This window comes from Cupressus sempervirens, chromosome 5 (genome assembly GCF_028749045.1).
Source record: "Cupressus sempervirens isolate cs-2001-9-10 chromosome 5, ASM2874904v1, whole genome shotgun sequence".
In the NCBI taxonomy this organism is placed as follows: domain Eukaryota; kingdom Viridiplantae; phylum Streptophyta; class Pinopsida; order Cupressales; family Cupressaceae; genus Cupressus; species Cupressus sempervirens.
In genome coordinates, this window is record NC_143122.1 from 430,212,321 (window position 1) to 430,232,352 (window position 20,032).

At 32.9% G+C, this 20,032-nt stretch overlaps 1 long non-coding RNA gene across 2 annotated transcripts in view; it reads right to left on the reverse strand.

Annotated features, from left to right (window-relative positions):
* Positions 1-96: 96 nt before the first annotated feature.
* The window catches only part of LOC149556632 (uncharacterized), a 31,309-nt gene continuing 11,373 nt past the window's right edge, over positions 97-20,032 (reverse strand). The window contains exons 2-3 of one of the 2 annotated variants that reach the window (XR_016364730.1): positions 1,315-1,490; positions 97-291 (exon numbers count right to left, since the gene is read on the reverse strand). This is a non-coding gene — a long non-coding RNA (uncharacterized LOC149556632). Of the gene's footprint in view, positions 292-1,087; positions 1,491-20,032 lie in introns of those variants that run through there. The other variant, XR_016364729.1, reaches the window with a different exon arrangement.

Genomic DNA, 20,032 nt, shown 5'->3' on the forward strand with positions numbered 1-20,032 from the left:
ATAATCAGTACATGTTTTTATTTAGTAAAAAAGGTTTTGACAAATGCTTGAAACCCAAAGGATTACAAAAGATATAGACATTAAGTCCTCAACCAAAGAAACGACAAGCCATTAAAGGCCAGGAGGAATCCTTGAAATTCCCAACTTGGACACTCAGCTTTGGAATTCCAAAATTATCAAATACGCCACTGTATGCTACTGCAAAGTTTATGCCTTTCCTTGCTTGTATATGATGGCTTGAACTTATCGGAACCCTGTAGGTCACTAGAGATGGAAGACCTAAGATTTAGGCTGCATAAATTTAAGAAAAAACACAAACTCTGGTAAATGCATTCACCTGTATATTTAAAACCATGGCAATATAATCATAAAGAAAAGAAGTATTTTAATCAATGAGAACAGATTTTTACAATCTATGACAATTATTTGCAAGAGCTTCTGGATTTGATTTTGTATAGTTTTTTTAGCATTGACATTTTGAACCATCATCAAGATGAAATCAAGCATAAGAGAGATGAAACCAAGCATATGAGGCCACAAGAAAAAAGATACACAATCATAGAGCACAGAGTTTGATTTGAAACATCCATGCTTAAAAAACTATACACAATCAAATCCAAAAGCTCTTGTAGATAAGAGCATTTTAATGTTAATAGATTAAGGAAATAGGATTGTTCCGATCCATGGCTCAGAGTATACAAGAGAAGCACTCCTGGAGAGAACTTGTCATAGTTATCAAGACTTTAAAATTGAAAATTGCTTGTTCAATTTTAATATAATTGTATCCTGAAGAGGGCATCAATTATGAGGAGTTATATGGATGGATTGAAAAAGGATTTTCAAAGGATCTTATGGTAATCCTAAAGAGTCATGGTTTTTTTGTTTCATATGATTACTTTGAAAAGTTTTGGCTTGCCTTCCAAATGCAATTTCAATAAGATTTTTTTGATAGGATTTTTATATCTTATAAAATTTGGGGGAATTTCTAGGTTCACAGTGCAAAATATAAATATACAAAATTGCAGACAAGACCCTTAAGCATTATTATACTTAGAAAATTAGAAGTCAATACCATGATCTATAATCATTATATAATTAGAGAGAAGTCAAACATATACCTATATTAGCTGATGGTGTAAAGCACTTGGAAACACCAGTACATAGCAATGGAAAAGTTTGAGGCAAATTGACTTCTATTTATATTGCCTATCCAAATATTTTGGGCTAAAATATGCAACAACAGTTCCTGATATGAACAACAATTTTTGATATGGACCTTTGAGATCATTAGAAATTGATTTTGAGAAAGATTACCTAAATAATTAGTAAGAATTCTGCCAGATGATACCCTGCCTGATGGGTGCCCAGGCCAAGTGATACCATATGGATATTTCCATGTTGAAACTATGCTATTTTTCATACCAGGATAGTAATTTCCAGTGTCTGTATATGAATCTCCAAAAACAAAAAGAGCTTTTGTTTCATCTCCACTGCATATACTTACAAAAACAACGCTTCAATCAATGACCACACTAAAATTATATACAAATTTTGCAATAAGAAAAGCAATTATCAATCATTACCCATTAAAATTGGCAGAAACACCAATAGGACTGATGACATTTTGGCAGTCATTTTTCATGACCTTCTACATCTATGGTCAGCAAAGTTGATTGTTTGGTTTATATGGCAAAATCATTTGACTTGTTTGGTCAAGACCAATGTCTACGAAGTTTTCAAAGACCTTCTGGATGAGTTCAAAATTAGAAGCTTGAAGACTGAGTTTACATTAAAAGCTCAAGAAAAGTAGAGAGATGTTGTGTTGAGTAAAACAAAACTTCTTCCAATCAGTAATCACACTAAAATTACATCCAAAAATCTTAATATGATAAGCAATTCTTAGTCATTACCAATTACCAATTACCAATTACAAAGAGTACCAAGAATATTGATGACATGTGGGCAACCATATTTGATGACCTTCTAGATCTATCATGGATAAATAGCATGATTACACATGTCAATTAAAGGTATGATGCTATAATTTCTTCCATTTTTTCATATTTTTGGTGGAACATGCTACTTTATGCTAAAACCTTCATACCAATATATAATAATCGACTAATTAGTACTGATCTTTATATCTATATCATCTAACATATTTCAAACTTTTCATAGTTTGCAAGACACATCAAAGGCAACAAAGGCGAGGCTGGAAAAGGTTGGGCAGCACAAACTTGGCTCTGGGGGATATTCGAAAATCAAAGCACGCGTTGTAAGTAGCAATAAATGAATTGCAAAGAAAAATTATTTATAAAATGCAAATAATTTTGTTAATTAATAAAAAAATGCAAGGTGCTGATTTTAATCTGGAGGTCACGGAAGAACACAAAAAAATTGCCTTCAAGCAAGGCTATGCAGCGGTGGCTGAACGCCTACGGCAAGCTTCCATTGCCCCAACCGAATAGTCTCATGCATCATGTGCACAGGTAAATATGCCAAAAAATATATTAGAAATTGAATACTTGAGCAATAATTTATTTGATAATAATGTGCATGACATTGCAATGCAACCTATTAATCGTGACACAGATCATACGCAGCATCATGAAGCCCCTAATGTGCATTGTACTATCGATGGAGGTGCTCATTTGTTATTTAAAACTAATTATGTAATTATTAATACAATTTAACATTTTTAATTGAACTTGGTGTAACCTTTTTGTGTTGAGGATATAGAATCATGTCGTGCTGAACGAGTGCTGGAGGATGTTCAGACTGATCAACAGGTAGATCATGTCACACATTCAGGTAAAGAAAATCTATGTTTTGTTCTTTTAAATTAACTTTTTGATTTATAGTTCTTTTACTTAAATAAAAACTCATAATTCACTAATATAAAATGGTGCAAATTTAACTCATGAAGTACTTGTTATTGCAGCGAACCCCCCTTTGGTGCAGCGGCCTCATGATGTTCCTGAACAGATGAGGAGGAGACATGTGTTAGAACCAATAGAGGAGGGGGATGACGAGGACATTGATATTCCTCTTAGAAATTTTATGAAAAAAAAGAAACAGCAAGAAAGCAAAAAAGATATGATTATTCATGAATGACTTACTCTTGAATATTGTTAATGAATATTATTCATTAATGTTGGGTGCTGATGAATACTGTGTTACTGAATTATTCATGAATGACTTACTCTTGAATGTTGCGTGTTAATGAATTATTCATAAATGTTGTGTGTTTATGAATTTTATGTGTTAATGAATGTTATCATGTGATTATAATGATTGAATGTTATATTTCAAAAATGGATGAATTGAATGTTATTAAATGTTAACGGGGAATTTAGAGTGATGTTAGGTGGGGGGGGGAGGGGCCAAATGAGCTTCCACCTTCACGTGGTTGGCCCTATTAAGTAGAGAATATTTAACTATTCTCGAAACCAAGTGAAGCTCAAACTTTAAAGATAAGCTTATAGTTAATAGTGACAACCAATTAGCAAGTCGAAATGAAGTTCTTCGTTACAGGTACCTTTTTAGTTTTTAAAGCACAATGTCATGCTTTAATATTTTATAGCTTTTTTTCTTAAGTTAAAGTATTCTTTTACTATAACAACATAATTTATGACCATTTTAGTAACTATTCTAACATCGCTTTATGACAAATCTTGTTTTGGCAAAGATGGTGATAAGAGGTGATGTCTATTCCTTGGGAGATTGGATTGCACAGGTCTGTATCTCAACATCATTTGCATGTGGTAGAAATGCATACTTACAACCATTTCATTCTACATTTTAAAAAAATTAATGATAATATTGCTTGTTTTAATTTATATTTTTGTCTATAGTCATTATAAACGTTGCAACCTTAGTCAGCTTTTATAGGCTATGAAGAACATAGTTGAATACTACAATAATTTTGTGGTTAGGCAACGATAGCGATTCTTCTAAGCCAAAAGATGAGACAACTATGTTTCATCTTAAGATGGCAGCAGAGTTATTCATGTATGATTCCTTTCTTTAATGGTGATTTGGATGTTTGACTAGTTCTAAATATGTTGCTATAGTGCCTATTCAACCTTGTCTGTGTATACTGATTTTTTGTAGTGTAAAGTATATAATCAACATCTTTTTGCAGCTCAAATGTTCAAACAGGTTGGGAAATACTCTATTCACATGCATATTTCATAGCAGACTACCTTTGCTTGTCTTCGATAACCTTGGTTTCTTGGGCGTTTTGCTCTGGTCACGATCCTTCAAACTGTTTGGTTATAAAAATATCTTGTGCCAAGATAAGTATTGCAAATTTGAAGGTAGTTTGACAATAACTCATAGCTATTGTTTTTGAATAGGATCAGTTGATTTTGATTTTAACTAAATAAATAACCATCTCTAGCAGTTTTGGTTTGAAGCATGCTAACGGTTGTTTCTTTTCTGTCCTATATTTTCAATTTAGAAATGCTTGTTGTTCCTGATGGTGAGCTTCCTGATAAGCTGCGTAACTTGGAACCACGTCTGATAGAGCATGTTAGCAATGAGATAATGGACCAGGATCCCAATGTTTGGTGGGATGATATTGGTAAATTTAATATGGCTGAATGAATTGATGATAATATTATTCATATTTATTTCTATGTACCTATTAACATTAATATTTATTTTTCCAAAATTATACTGAAGCTGGGGTAGAGCATGCCAAAAAGTGTGTTACAAAAATGGTCATATGGCCTCTATTGCGACCTGACATCTTTCAAGGCTGTCGCTCTCCAGGCAAAGGGCTCCTCTTATTTGGACCTCCTATAAGTCAGTCTGATTTATTCTCTGTTCTTTATATGTTGGAAATTCATTTTTGTTTACAATAAAGTACATTTAATTTGCTCTTAGGGTACTGGGAAAACGATGATTGAATAAGCTATGGTAGGAGAAGCCAAAGCTACTTTCTTTTATATTTTTGTCAATTCATTGACGAGTAAGTGGCTAAGTTCCTAATAAAATCATGCTTTCAAGTTCTTTTATTGTTTTGATTCTTGAATGCAGAAAGCCTTGTATAATTGTTTCTCCAAGGAAGCACTTGTGCTTAACGGAAGTCTTACATAATAAAGATAACATCAAAAAATATAACAAATGGTTTTTGTTTGTGAGAAATTATACACATATAAGGATTGCATGTGCAGGTGCAATTTCTAAAGCATATACCATGGCAGGAATTAATGACCAACAAATTTCAATAACAAAAAAAACATTTTCCTATGATTGATTGCTGGAATTAAATATTGATTTAAGGGAAGAGCGCAAATTGAAAGAGGTTATTGGGCATCTGTTATCATCATATTAGAACATGGCAAATGGTGTGAAATTGCACTTTCCTTAGTCGTGGTTGCATACCTACTGCACTCTTTTGTTTGAAAAATGAATAGAAATACCATATCTAGTAGCTTCTCTATGTTGTATTCATTTGTTGGTAATGATTCAATGTCATGCCATTTGATGGTAGCTTCTAGAGTTTCATTTAGTTGTAAGGTGTGTCTTATCTTTTCAAGTTTGTATACTCCATTTGGTAGTTTGGTATTAATTGATGATGTCTGGGATCTTCTACCTTCGTTGTAGTCTTCATCATCATCCAACTTGTTGTTTGGTATTTTCCATGTTATCCTCTATTTCCATGGTCTTCAACATGGTTGTGTATTTTATCTATCTAGTTCAAAGACTCTATGCGCCTAAGGTGGAAGCCATTTACAACTAATAGTTGGAGGGATCGTGTTTCCCCCTGTAAAACTAAAAAATGTCACGAGTTTAAGGTCAAGAAGGAAGAAGTCATAACATTTTGAGTAGCAAAATATGCTTAAAGATACATATTTAGTTGATTCTTTGGTGAAGTTTCTTATTTCAATTCAATTGATTTTGGTTGTCAACCAAATTCCTAACTCCAATGTATATTGTATTTCAGTGCAACATTTTCATAGGGATCTAAGTAAAATGACAGTTGACTACTTTAGTTTTATTGATGCAGCTGAACTATGAGTGCCTTTTGTGTTCTTGACAAATCGTAAGCTTTCAACTTTTGTGAAGCCATTACGAATGCAAATGAACTAGTGAGGTGTCTATTTTTAGGCAATTTTTTGTTTCTATAACGTACAGTTCAATTGCTAGAAATATTTCATCTAGATTGTTAACTTTTCATGTCATTTACTACTTTGGTTGGGTAGTTCTCCTTGCATTTGTAAATCGTAAATCCCTCTACAGTCTTTAGCCTAATGACAATTTGGTATTACATCCAGGGCAATAACATAGTTGACTTAAAACTTTGCATTAAAGAAAACATCAAGGGATAATATTTGAATTGTGGATATTTGTAAATTATGTTGGTTTTAGACATAGTTATAGTTATAGTTATAGTTATATATGCGCTCTTATGATGATGTGATTGGGACTGTAAGTTTTTTTGTCATGTTTATCTGTTTGAAAAATAGATGAAATTATTGGCTTTCATTCCTGATAAATAATTCTTTCCTAATTTTATTCTTCCCTACAGGAACCAAAATTTAGATGCGTTTTGCCAATTATTGCAAAGGCTTTGCTCTCATAGGAGCCTTTTAAACTGCACAAAATTTGAGTTGTAAAGCATAATTGCTCAGTGGAGACTCAGGATATGGTGCACATTTCTTCCTCCTTCCCATTGTTTTGTATGAAATAAATCCTATGACGAACGAAACAATGGTGTGGAGGTAGAAATGTGCACGATACCCTGACTCTCATGCACCGAGCAATTACGCTTTAGAATCAAGTTTTGTGCAGTTTAGAAGGCTCCTATGAGAGCAAAGCTTTTACAATAATTGGGATAGCTCGTCGAAAATTCTACATATCTTGGTCTCAATTTCGACGAAAATGCGCAAAAAGGGAAGGTGTTTTGGTCGCAATTTCGACACCAAATTGGTCGCCTTTGACATTGCTTGTATGGCACCGGCGTAGAAAAGTAAGGCATTTTCGTCGCAATTTAGATGCCAAATTGGTGTAGCTTTACGTCAAAATTTCGACCAGCGGCGCCTGCAAATGAGGAAATAATAGTTCAAGTTGGACTAGGGAAATCGACGAAATTCGCGTTGATAAGTCCACCTTTGTGAAGTCAAAATTTTGACGCAAAATGTATGTGGCGAAAAATCGACCAAAAAAGACCGACAGCAAGCTTGGTCGCCTTATCGACCTATTCTTTTCGAAATTTCGACCTTTTCACGTCAAAATTTAGGCCTAAATTTACTAGTGTGAATATCTCACTATTACTAAGGAAGGTAAGAATGCATGACTCATTGAAGAGAGGTAATATTATATTTTATGAGGAAGAATATTTATAAGGAACTGTCGAATATTTTGTGAATGTTTTATTAAGTTTATTTGTAAGGAAGGCTTGAGAATATTACATTTGAGGAAGATAGTTTATAAGTAATAAATATTATATTCAAGATATGAATGTTTATTAAGGAAGATATGAAGGATTATTTATAGGAAACAATGTGTAAATACAAATGCGATGGGATCCAAGATCAAGTATATACAAAAAGGTATGAGGAATGTTCAGCTCTCAATTATATATTGTGAAGGGTCACATCACTCGCATAAGTTACAAGGCATGAGAAAGTGTATTTAAATTATGTATGTTTGTTATTCCATTTCATAATTAGGTTATTCATTTTTATAAAGAGATGAAGGATTAGATTATTATTGAGAGTTGTTATGTTATAATAAACTAATTCTTAATATTATAATAATTTATAATATTGCTACGAAATATCAATATAAGAATGTGTAAATACGTATTGATAATTGATTATTCTTTAATGTGATTATAAATTGTTCTCTTGTAAGGAATCTAATGTAATAATTTACTATTATTAGTAAATGATGGAGAAGTTTATAAGAACCATTGCATTGATTATGTAGTAAATAGGGAGTGTGCACTGGAGGAGGAGTAAATCACCCATGTTGGGGTAAGCGAGCTCCACATAGGTCGTGTCCAAGCTCAAGCAATTGTAATTCTACCATCCCTTGTGTAAGTTGATATATGTGGAGAATGGATGTTATCTAGAATTTCTAATAGAATTTAGTGATGATATTTGCAACTTGGTTCAAATAGAAATAATTAAATAAAGTTTAGACTTCTAGTGAACCTTATATCCTTTGTAGGATCATAATAAGCCGACCTAATAGAAGGGGACATAAAAAGTAATAAATAATTGTTTGTTTAATTCAATATTAATGTCTAAAGGCATGAAAGATTTAATAAAAGAATATTGATGTACAGATTAGTATTAATCCTTGAATATTTTATTTAACTAAATAATGCAGTCTCTCCCTTATTTGTATATACTAAAAGATCTATTTGCCTTGATCTTTTCCTCTACGAATGTTCTTGCAGGAAAAGAAGGATTGAAATCAAATTAAGAGGGAGTAAACCACGTTGTGATGGATTCACCAATGATATAAATTTGGAATACACAGAGTGCAAAGATGTGCGTAATATAGGTTTAATCAAAAGATCAAACAAATACCTTTGCATAAACAGAGGAAATTTGAGCTATTGTTGTGAGAGATTAATGGAGCTTTTAAGAATTCATTTGAACCATCTATGAGTCTCTATTTGATGAATGAAACTCAACGTATGAGTTATAGATTCATTCATGTGGCACAATCATACTCAATCTAGACATTGGCGTATCGTGGATGAGGTTGCTTCTATTGTTAAGCTCAATGAGAAAGTTGGAACTTAGAAAGAAGTTACCATATTTAATGTGATGTAAAAGTGTTCAACAATATAAGGGTGGGAATTTTACATTGTGGGGGGGGGGAGGGGGGGGGGGTATAATAACCCATGTTTCATTCCCACTTGAACCATCGTTAGAGAAAGGAGATGTTCCATGACCTTCATGGGCAGATAAGTACTCGTATCTTTTACATTTATCTATTCATTTATTTGTAATTCTATATATACTATAAGAGTTATTTTCTTTGATCTTTTCCTTTATGTTGAGGATATTCATACAGGAAAAGAAGGTTGACACTTTACATATGCTACCAAATATTGTGCAAACTAAATTTAATGATAGTAGCTCCAAAGACCCTAATGGTCAAGATGGATAAAGTGAGGCTCTTGAAGCAAACATCCTTGATGATTAAGATTATGAGATTCTTCTACATTAAGAGGGACTATGGCACTTCTTCGAAGGCAACGTAGGAGCTTAGAAGATTGATACTTAGAGGGAGTCTAAAAATACATGTGTGTGACTGCATGATTTTGATGGGCCTACTTCTATGTATATCATGAGGAAGTGATGACTTATCACCAAAAAATTGATATCAAATTCAAAGTGAGTCTAACAAGAATCCTTGGGGGAAGAGAGCCTCTAAGGGAGCAACTATTGGACCTAACTTCCCAGGATCATTTTTCAGAGGGAGAATTTTTGAGGTGCAATCCTTTGTGAATGATATCTTCCCTATGAGGATAAGTTCTAAGTGAAATTCCTTGAAATGCATTCTTCTCTATGAGAGAGAATTGAGATGAAAGCCTTTGCACCACCCTCTGACTTGGTTCATGATGGTTTTCATTTCACATATGATATGTAATGAAAGGTGGTGATCTTTCATTGACATATATAATCAGAAGGTAACCATTGTAAGGTGACAATGTTATAAATGGTAGACCTGTTATCATGACAGACTCCATTAAGTTGTTAACCCAGAGTGTTGGAAGTCTTGATAACAAACAAACAGAAAGTAACCATTGTAAGGTGGCGATCTTATAAATGGTAGACCTGTTATCATGGTTCTTTGGGCCGGATTTTGATGGACACCATGATAACCAACTTGTTATGGTTCTTTGGGCCAGATCTTGCCGAACAACATGACAAAATTACTATTATACACCACACTTAAGGTGGTGTTTAAGCTATGGAAAATTGTTTGAATTGTGTGTTATGAAAAGTGTGAAATTTAGTCTCATAAGGAATTCAATATCATACTGAGACGATATCTCTTCATATACTTGAGAGCATAATGTGTTCTACAAATCCTCCCTAGCTAAGAGGGAGTGTTAAAGTTGTAGCTTTAGTCGGATTGTTTCGATCTAATATTCATTATTGTTATTGGTAATCATCATTTCCTATATATACTTATCCATGTTAATAATTGTATACAGTACATATATATATTATTGTGTGTGTGTGTGTGTGTGTGTGTAGTATTCATGTTAATATAATTTAATATAATTTAAATGATGTTTACACCATAGAGACATGTCTCTCTTCCTCTCATATTTATATGAGATCCAAATCTGCATTTTGAAAACATCAATTACGATGGCCATGTTAGTACATTTGCAAAAAAGATCCAAGTTATTCAACAGAAACGAATCCTAAATCAAGTAGGTTTCATCAAGTTGTCTCTTGAACCTCGGAAAAGGTGTAGCTTCGAGCTTTGTTCTTAAGGTCTTAGTCTCAAACTCTCGAATCACAATCTTGAATTATTCAACAATGATCCCTCAAAGATATGACAAATATCAATCAATGTCTAATGACTATAAAAAAGTATAATTCTTGATCAATGCTCTAAAGCTCGCCGGACAAGAATCCATCATGAGCTCAACACCAAATCCCAAGCTTATCTTTTAACATGCTAAACCTGACTACCACATAATATTAACAAATAATGAACAAATCATAGAAAATTAAAGAAATTATTTTAACCGATAATAACAGAAAGAAACTACTTTCCTTTTTCTATGAACATAATAACTTCAAAGTCCATGTTGAGCTCAACACCAAATCCCAAGCTTATCTTTGTAACATGTTGAACCTAACTACCACATAATATTAACAAATAATGAACAAATGATAGAAAATTAAAGAAAAAATTTTAACCGATAATGACAGAAAGAAACTAGTTTCTTTTTTCTATTAACATGATAACTACAAAGTTCATTGAACTAACTACAAGTAACAGTTACTAAAATATATTTATTTAACTACCTTCAAATGAAAATGAACTTAACAAACAATCCAACTATTGTTTAAGTTGAAAGAAAGAACTCAATAATTGAACTATCATTGCATAAATCAAAGAACCTAAAACAATGGAAGTATTTCTTCTTATTTCTCTTTCTTCAAATGCTCCTGAATGTCTTCCCAGAAGAGGGAAAGCGTCGTCAGAGCTTTTAACTCCCAACTATTGACCTCTTTGTCTCAACTTTATAGTCTCCCACACAACTTCCTTTCAGAAGTGGCTTGGCCCTACAAGAGAGGTGCAATAATCAAATCAAATCATTATTGCCATCTAAGACATGTTTAGAACCCACAACAATCTTAGCTAGTCACACCCTATAGACTTCATTGCCTATGACAATGACCTTCTTGACTAGACGTGCACTATTGAACCAAGTAATCGACGATTATTACACCATTGCATACCACCACCTTGGCCAAGGTTTTATTACTACAAACAATGTACTTTGTGTTGTTGGTATCATCGCCATACTCGTGTATTGAGCCCTTAAGACTTATTCAGTCTTCCCCGACAATAGTAGGACTTACTGTCCAACTTGGCAATAGAGGTCCAATGGTTCATAACGGTTCACAACAGGGGAGTCCCTAGCCAACAGTTTAGAGCTGTTATAATTCATTATTGATATGATTGATTTTTTCACCTTCATTGTATTTTCCTTCTGAGAATCAAAAAAGAAACCCTTTCCAAATGTTGTTACATTTTATAACTTACTAGATAGAGTTGACCCACTAATTCAAGAAGATGATACAACATTCTTATTGATGGCAGCCATCATACTTATATAATGAACTAGGTTTTCCCAACTATAGGTTCATTCTCCAATCACGGGATTACAGTATTATTATCCTATCTAGTTTATGGCAGCCATCATACTTATATAATGATCTAGGTTTTACCAATTAAAGGTTCATTCTCCAATCACAGGATTACAGTGTTATTATCCTATCTAGTTTATCACTGCAAATCAAGTACTGATTAATTATTACCCCCACAAAAGGGCACCTCCTGGAGTATATCCAGTCGTGCCACACGTTTGGAGGCTAGGTGTTAGGACCACCATGTATTTCTAAGAATGATTACAACTCTTAACAAATTCATAATAAGTTGCAATCAAGGTTGCACGGGTACGTGGGTACGGGAACAGGGACGGGTACGAGAACAGGTACGGGTACGCATATTTTTCAAAATAGGGGACGGGGGTGCGTGTGTATGCCTATTTTTTATATATTATTAATATTTTATAGAAAATATAAAAATCAAAATATATGTCATGAGTCATGACATTGAGCATTCAAAACAAGAAATTTGAAATATATATATATATGCTATTGCTGAATGTTTAATGTTTAAAGTATTTTTCATAATAGGGGACGGAGGTACCTGGGTATGTCAAACGTATTTAAAAATTATACCTTTATATTTATAAAAAATCTGAAATTATGAGTCATGACAATGGTTTTTCAAAACAAGAACAGTGATAAAGTTTGCAAATGTAATGTATTGTTTCAGTTTCAGATTTGCTATATGTTTGAAATAATAATACATGATAAATGCTTAGATGCATAACAAAGAAGGCAGACTTTAAAAATGAACAAGAGGATATGTTTGAAATAATAATACATGATAAATGCTTAGATGCATAACAAAGAAGGCAGACTTTAAAAATGAACAAGAGGATCCTAAATCATATAACAATGACATATTGCAAATGATAAACTTATGACTTGAACAGTGATAAAGTTTATTTTTAATGAGTATCAAAGTTTCAAACTGATTTGGTATTGAATTTTGTTTGATAAACAAGAAGCTAATACAAAAATAAAAAACCAAAAAAAAAATCAGAATCTTAATCAAGGTCCTTAGCTACGATGCTCTCCACCGAGTACCCGGTACATGGGATACGTGTACCCGGTACTTGCGTACGTGGGTGCTCGGTGGGTACGAGTACCAGGGGTGTGGGTACGAGTACCCATGCAACCTTGGTTGCAATTTATTTTAGTTATATGCATTCGTAGTTTATGTGCCCGATACTAATTGTCATTCAGATTTACATCTACATGAAGGTTTATAAGGATACACAAGTTCATAACAGAATTCAGATTCATGAAGATATATGGATTCCTATCCAAATGGCGGAACCGGTAATAATATACTGACTCAACAGAATTATAGATTCATAAATAATTACCGACTCGTATGACAAATTTGGATTCACAATAAGTGTGAATTCATTAGCATATATTGAAAACAATTCAGAAAGATGAATCCATTATAGCTATGCATGACAGGGTTTTCATTCTCCTTATTGATATATACCGTGTCTCACTAACTTAAAGAGAATATGTACGCATTCAAAATCCACAAGGAAGTCCCTATTCAGCCCATATTTATGTAGTTCAGGTTAAGGGTAAGGTTCAGTAAACTTCAATCACCTTGCTGGTGGACTAGCATTCCTCAACAACTTACTATCACAGGTTATCAGTTAGTATAATCACCCTTCCCAAGGTTTTCCTATTAGGATGCACCAAGGTTTGCAAAATAATAATAGGCTTAGACAAATTAAACCTTTCTGTTCTGATTAGGTTCTTATAATCAGATTTATTAATCTTCGTAATTTAGATCTACCCTTAAATTGTAGATTAATAGAGGATGTTGGTTCATAACTGTTGAGTGATTCAACAATTAATAGAAGATTCACAAGAATCATCCATCTTGGTATGGTTATGTCCCCTTTACAAGTCAGCAAATAGGTTTACCTCTGGTTTACATTCCATTCAAGATTCGATTAAAACAAGAGCATTATCAATCAATATGCATGCCTGTAAACAGTTAGCAATCCCATGCAGAATTGAAGATTAGTAGAGGATGTCGGTTCATAACTTTCCTTTGATTCAACAATTTATAGCAGATTCACAAGAATCATTTGTCTCAGTCCGGTTATGTCCCTTTTATTAATCAGTAAATAGGTTTGCCCTCTGCTTTATATTCCATTCAAGATTCAATTAAAACAAAATCGTAATCAATCATATGCATGTTCATGAATAGTTTACGATGCCATACAACATTCACAATCTAATTCTAATATTTTAATAAGTGTATGTAATTGTAAGATAACAGTAACCAGATTCTCCAGTGGATATTGCTTCAGACACTTCAAGATTAATTTCAATACTGAAGTATAATGGAGATTTCCATTCAATAGACTGTAATAAGCAATCAGGTTGAGCTGATTTAAGAACATTCAATTGACCCAAGCACGAAAGAAAATGTTGATTCAATGTACAAAGGTTATATGATCATCTGACTAGATTGGCATTGATGAGAACGTTGTTCAATCTATACAAGCATAAAAACCAGACTTGAATGCACAGTAATATATTTCTTAAGAATGCATAGCACTATTTTACTTATCGATTGCACAGTAATATTTCTCTTAAAATGATCAAGATAAGTTGGATGCACTACGAAAAGATATATATATATATATATATATAGTTCTTATCATTTGTACATATGCACATCTGATGTTAAGCGTACAATGCACATGTTATACACACATATATATGTGTATGTATATATATATATATAAGACTTGCAAAATCATTATTATAAATATATATATAGGTTGTTCTATTAAAGTGAGGGGGTGATCACGAAGAACATTCATTATGAGAAGTAGAAAATATTTTCCACAGCAAGTCAAATTTTGATATTGCTATTAGGATTTATTGTGATATTCACCTCTGTGAGCATCACCTAAATCCAATGAGTGCTAAGTGTTCCATTTATTCTCATGAGAGCTGGATTCATGTGAATCACCACTCATGCAACATGGGTCAATGAGTTTTACTCCAAAACTACACAGTTAAATCCTGCTAGCAATATTACGTTCATTATACGACGTTGCGAGAACTGTTAATTCTTTTAATTAAAACAAGGAGATTCGCCTATTTGGGCTAGATCAAGATTAATTTTGATGGACCAGAACCTGAGACCATTGATGTTCCCTTTTGGATTTAAATGTAATAATATTATTAAAATATATAAATAAATAAATAATTACACAAGACAAAATTGTAAAAAATATGTTCTCTTTCTAAAATAGGATTCAATTAATAATAATCAAAATTATAAAAAGAAAATAAATAGAATATAAAATAATTTAATTAAAATTTATTAAGTTTAAGAATGGTCAAAGGGATGAAATGAAAAGATGGGACCCCCTCAAACATGAGATAAAAAAGGAAAAATGGAATTCCATTTGGAAGGGGGGAGAAAAGAGAAGAAAAATCACATATATAAAGAGACACTAGCATACAAAGAAATTTTAACTAATTATTGACAAAAAGATATCTCTTCCCAATAAGATGCAACCATTCAATACCAAGGATATTTAATTAGGATTGAAATCATTCCCAAAGGCATGAAATAAGAGAAGAATATATATTTGGATACCCTTCATGCAGATAATAAGAATGGAACAAGAGATTATAATATTATAATAAATATATGCAACGTAAATTAAGATGTGTGTGTGTGTGTGTGTGTGAAGATGGTCAATAATATATGTTGAGATATATATTTAATAAATATATAATAATAATTAGAATGATATAGTTCTACATTACATGAATGTGTGTGTGTGTGTGTGTGTGCGCAATACAAAAGAATTAAAATATTTTTAGCTTAATCCTTAATCCTTGGCTATAGCCTTGTGAGATAATAGGTTGGTGTTGCGTAGGGAAAGGTAGAGTAAATCCACGAGAAGGTAGATGAATCCAAAGATGGGATAGAAAGAGGGTCCCAAAGCCTTGAGGGAACCTATTATAGATTGGTATCAAGCACCCTACAACATGTAAATCACATTCCCCTTAGGCTTGGGTTTAGGAGGGAAGTAAGGGATCAGGGCTTAAATATATTAATTACCAAATGTATTATGAATTATATATTCTTTCTTTAATCAAATTAATTTGGTTACATAGTAATGAGTGATAAACAATTGAAATTGACAACCTCTAGTTGGGGACATTACAATTGGTATCAAAGCATGACCTTATCATCCTACAAGATTATAGGATAAAACAAGGAATCGTTCTAGTAAATGGAAAGGTATCTAAACAAACATATATACTTGAGACAATATTAATAAGATGTAATTTATGTACACATAAGAAACAAATAATAAATATTATGCATAGATTACAAATAAACTAGCGTGATATATGTGCATGTCTTAACCAATCAGAATAATGGGAGGTAGTGAGTTAGGGAATTGTAGTTCATTTATTCTCCCATGCTAAGCAAGCCACCCAAGGGACGGGATTGCCATAGTGGGACGTTCCTACCACTTGTGGGCCAAGACGTGACAATGTGCGCTCTTGGGCTTAGTTGAGTTGAGCAGTTTACAAGCAATCTCTTGAGGTTTTTCTACCAAACTAGACCATGATTAGTATGAAGGACACATCTATCATTTGTTGTTCTTTAGTCCATACAAAAGAAAATTTAACAATGAGTGTATTACGTGTATATCACGTGTTTGCTCTGTGCCTTCATGGAGTAATATGTGTACTTTGTGTATGTTTCATGTCTTCATATATTCATACATATATTGCATATTTTAAAGTACACTCCATTTTTGGTCCTACTTTGGTTTCTAAAATAAGAGCATAACTAAATAGAGATGAATCTAAGGCATGCTATCATTCACACATGGTTTGGGAAAATTCAATTGGAACCACTATGGGATGGTCTAAGACCATTTCTCTAGAAGATGAGGGAACACCTGTCTTAAGTCAAATTCTACTAAAAAATCTTAAAAAGAAAATATATAGTTGCATGAGGACAAGAGGGTGGAATGTGATGTCTGCTTTTGGAAAGAGAATTTAATAAAACTAGCACTAACACCATAGCAGGTGCAAGGGAACAGCCAATAGGCAACTTTGGATTTGACAATTTTGATAATTGTCAACTTTTTAAGAGGTTGGATCCCTTTGAAAATCCCTTACTGATTAAACTAATTAATGTTAATTTTTAAATATAATTTTTTTGCCATCTGCACTCAATATGTAAACATTGATTCATTGGTCAAAGTCTCTGTTGGAGTATTTTTTAACTTTGAATAGAATTGATGTTGTTATTTTATGTTGTACAACTTTGACTGAAACATTAGTATATAACTAGAATGAGATTTTGTTTTGTAATTATAATGTTTCGCAAAATTTTGGAAAAGTATCATTTGGGTTTGCGATATTTGTTTTCTTTACATGTCCAATTAGTAAACATTAAGTTAATATCAATGCATTTGTCTTAGTATTTGGAATGCAATTTTAAAATTATAATATTTGGACATGACATTGTATGTTATCATCAAATATAAATCTAAATATATTTACCATTGGCTACTAGATTATGAAATAACCCTAAATCTGAAAGTAGTAGTTTGTATTTATTTTAATTGAATACACATATTATTTGTCATTATGCAAAAAGAAGTTTGTGAACAACTGTATTACAATGGGTTGTTGTACACAATATTTGTAGAATGTATCAATTAAGACTATATTTTTTAGATTTGCACAGTCTCTTTTTTCTTACATATTTGTGCAACCCCGAGGCTTGGATGGAGAAACACACTACAAAAACAAGGACAACAAGAAGTGAACCCATTCCTTATTCTTGCTCCAATAGGAATAGCGGCATTTGTAGAATGTATCAATTAAAACTTTTTTTTTTAAATTCACACAATCTCTTTTTTCTTACCTATTCGTGCAGCCACAAGGCTTGGATGGAGAAATATGAGGTATGAAAGGTCTAAGCAAGCATGGGAAGAAAGAAGTACCTGCATTAATGGAAAATCAAGAAAGTTCAAGAATTGTGGCATAGAATGAAAAGCTAAATAGTGATGCAAAAGCATCTTGGGTTAAAAAGCAGGCTTGCATCAACCAAAAACTATTTCTTGTTTTATGTACAATTTGTTGTTTGTGAAGTAGTCGTTGCTTCTTTTGGTTTCAGGTCGTGCGCACTTTGCATCATGTTGAGGTCCTATTATAGATCCTTGTCCTAAGTGCATGCATTCTGATGCTTCATATTCTTCGAGTTTTCTGTCATTCTTTGTCGTTTTTGTTTCCTGCATTTTTCATCCAACGAGGCATGTTGTTTTTGTTCGCGCAATTTCTAGAGATGACGTGGTGTCTTGAGCAATTGGGAGCCAACTCCTAACCCCCGTGTGGACCTATCCTTAAATGTGTGTGATCTTATGATGTCCTTTGCTTAAGTTATGGTTTACTCTTCTAAGACCGGACCTATAATGTAATTAAATGCTTCACTAGCTAACTTCTGGCTTAGCTAGCTATATAAGAAGCTTGGCTAGATGTAGGAAGGTGGATTCAAATAGAAGATTTAGATCTGGATTAGAAGATGCGAGCTGAGACTTTGAATTGTGATTCTCATTTCTGTAATAGGCCGAAAGGCCTCATAGCCGAGCATGTTGCTGATTTCACATGCGAAGTCAGTAATATGTGTACTTGGTGTATGTTTCATGTCTTCATAGATTCATACATATATTGCATATTTTGAAGTGTACACTCCATTTTTGGTCCTATTTTGGTTTCTAAAATAAGAGCATAACTAAATATAGATGAATATGAGGCATGCTATCATTCAAACATGGTTTGGGCAAATTCAATTGGAACAATTATGAGATGGTCTAAGACCATTTCTCTAGAAGATGAGGGAACACTTGTCTTAAGTCAAATTCTACTATAAAATCTTAAAAAGAAAACATATAGTTGCATGAGGACAAGCAATTGCAGGAAAGGTGGAACGTGATGTCTGCTTTTGGAAAGGGAATATAATTTTTAAAAATACAAAGAAAAAAGAATTACAAGAGACAAAATTGTAAAAAATGTGTTCCCTTTTATATGGATACTTAACTTCCATTACTATATCCATTGTTCAAAATGTTGGCAAATATATGTCATGTGAAAATTCTTTGCATAACCCTTAGAAGAAGAATTCTACTTGATCTTGGCAAAGCAGAGCTTGGGTATTGGGAGTTTGTCCATTGGAGCACTATCTATTGATATCATTGCCCTTAAGAGTAAATTTAAATCCTTCTAACTCTTTCCCCTTTCATTTAAGTTCATTCAAAGAAGAAGCATCACCAGATTGCAATATCTAATGAAGAACTTCCAGTCAACATTATGGAAGAAATGAACAACAATGCAGATGTAAGTCACTTTGTGATACCAAATATCACATCAACCATTGAACTTATACACAAGTCACTTATACACAAGTCAAGACCTGGCAGAAAAGAACCTTGGAATCACCTATATGATCTTTTGCAATCTTAGCATACAGGGGATTTTGCTCAAGAGAGGATAAGATGCCTTAGTATTTTATTCTGTTGTTAAAGCGGTCATCAAACACATATCAACAATACCTCATAAATTCTTTAATATCAAAAGCATTCACAGAACACTTCTGAACAATTTCTACAAGAGAAACATTTTATATCTTGCTGTTGCAGTAGAATACCATTCGCAGTTGTTACAAGCTTGCTATTTTTACTTGGCTGCAACTTTGAAATACATGTGTTCTCCTCATTGGAATGATCACTTTCAGCCCTGTACTCAAATTGCATTTGATCTGCTTTGACCAACATATCGGCCAAGACTTCATCTTGAATAAAATAAGTACAAGCTGTGATAAAAGTAATTTCTGTAGCCACAGTTAATACCTCTTTAAAAATATACAGAAGCAAATTTGCTAAGTGTCAATGCAATAAAGGATGTCTAACTCAATCTTATGGTGCACAGACCCCTGCCATCACTTTTGACTAGATACTTTTCTTGCTCTATGAGATTTGATAAATTCACTTATTGCTCTATTTTCCATAAGATTTATATTGTTGCAACTTGCAAAGATGAACAATAGGAAATGAATCTTAGGGAATGGAATCCTAGCACTGACTTAT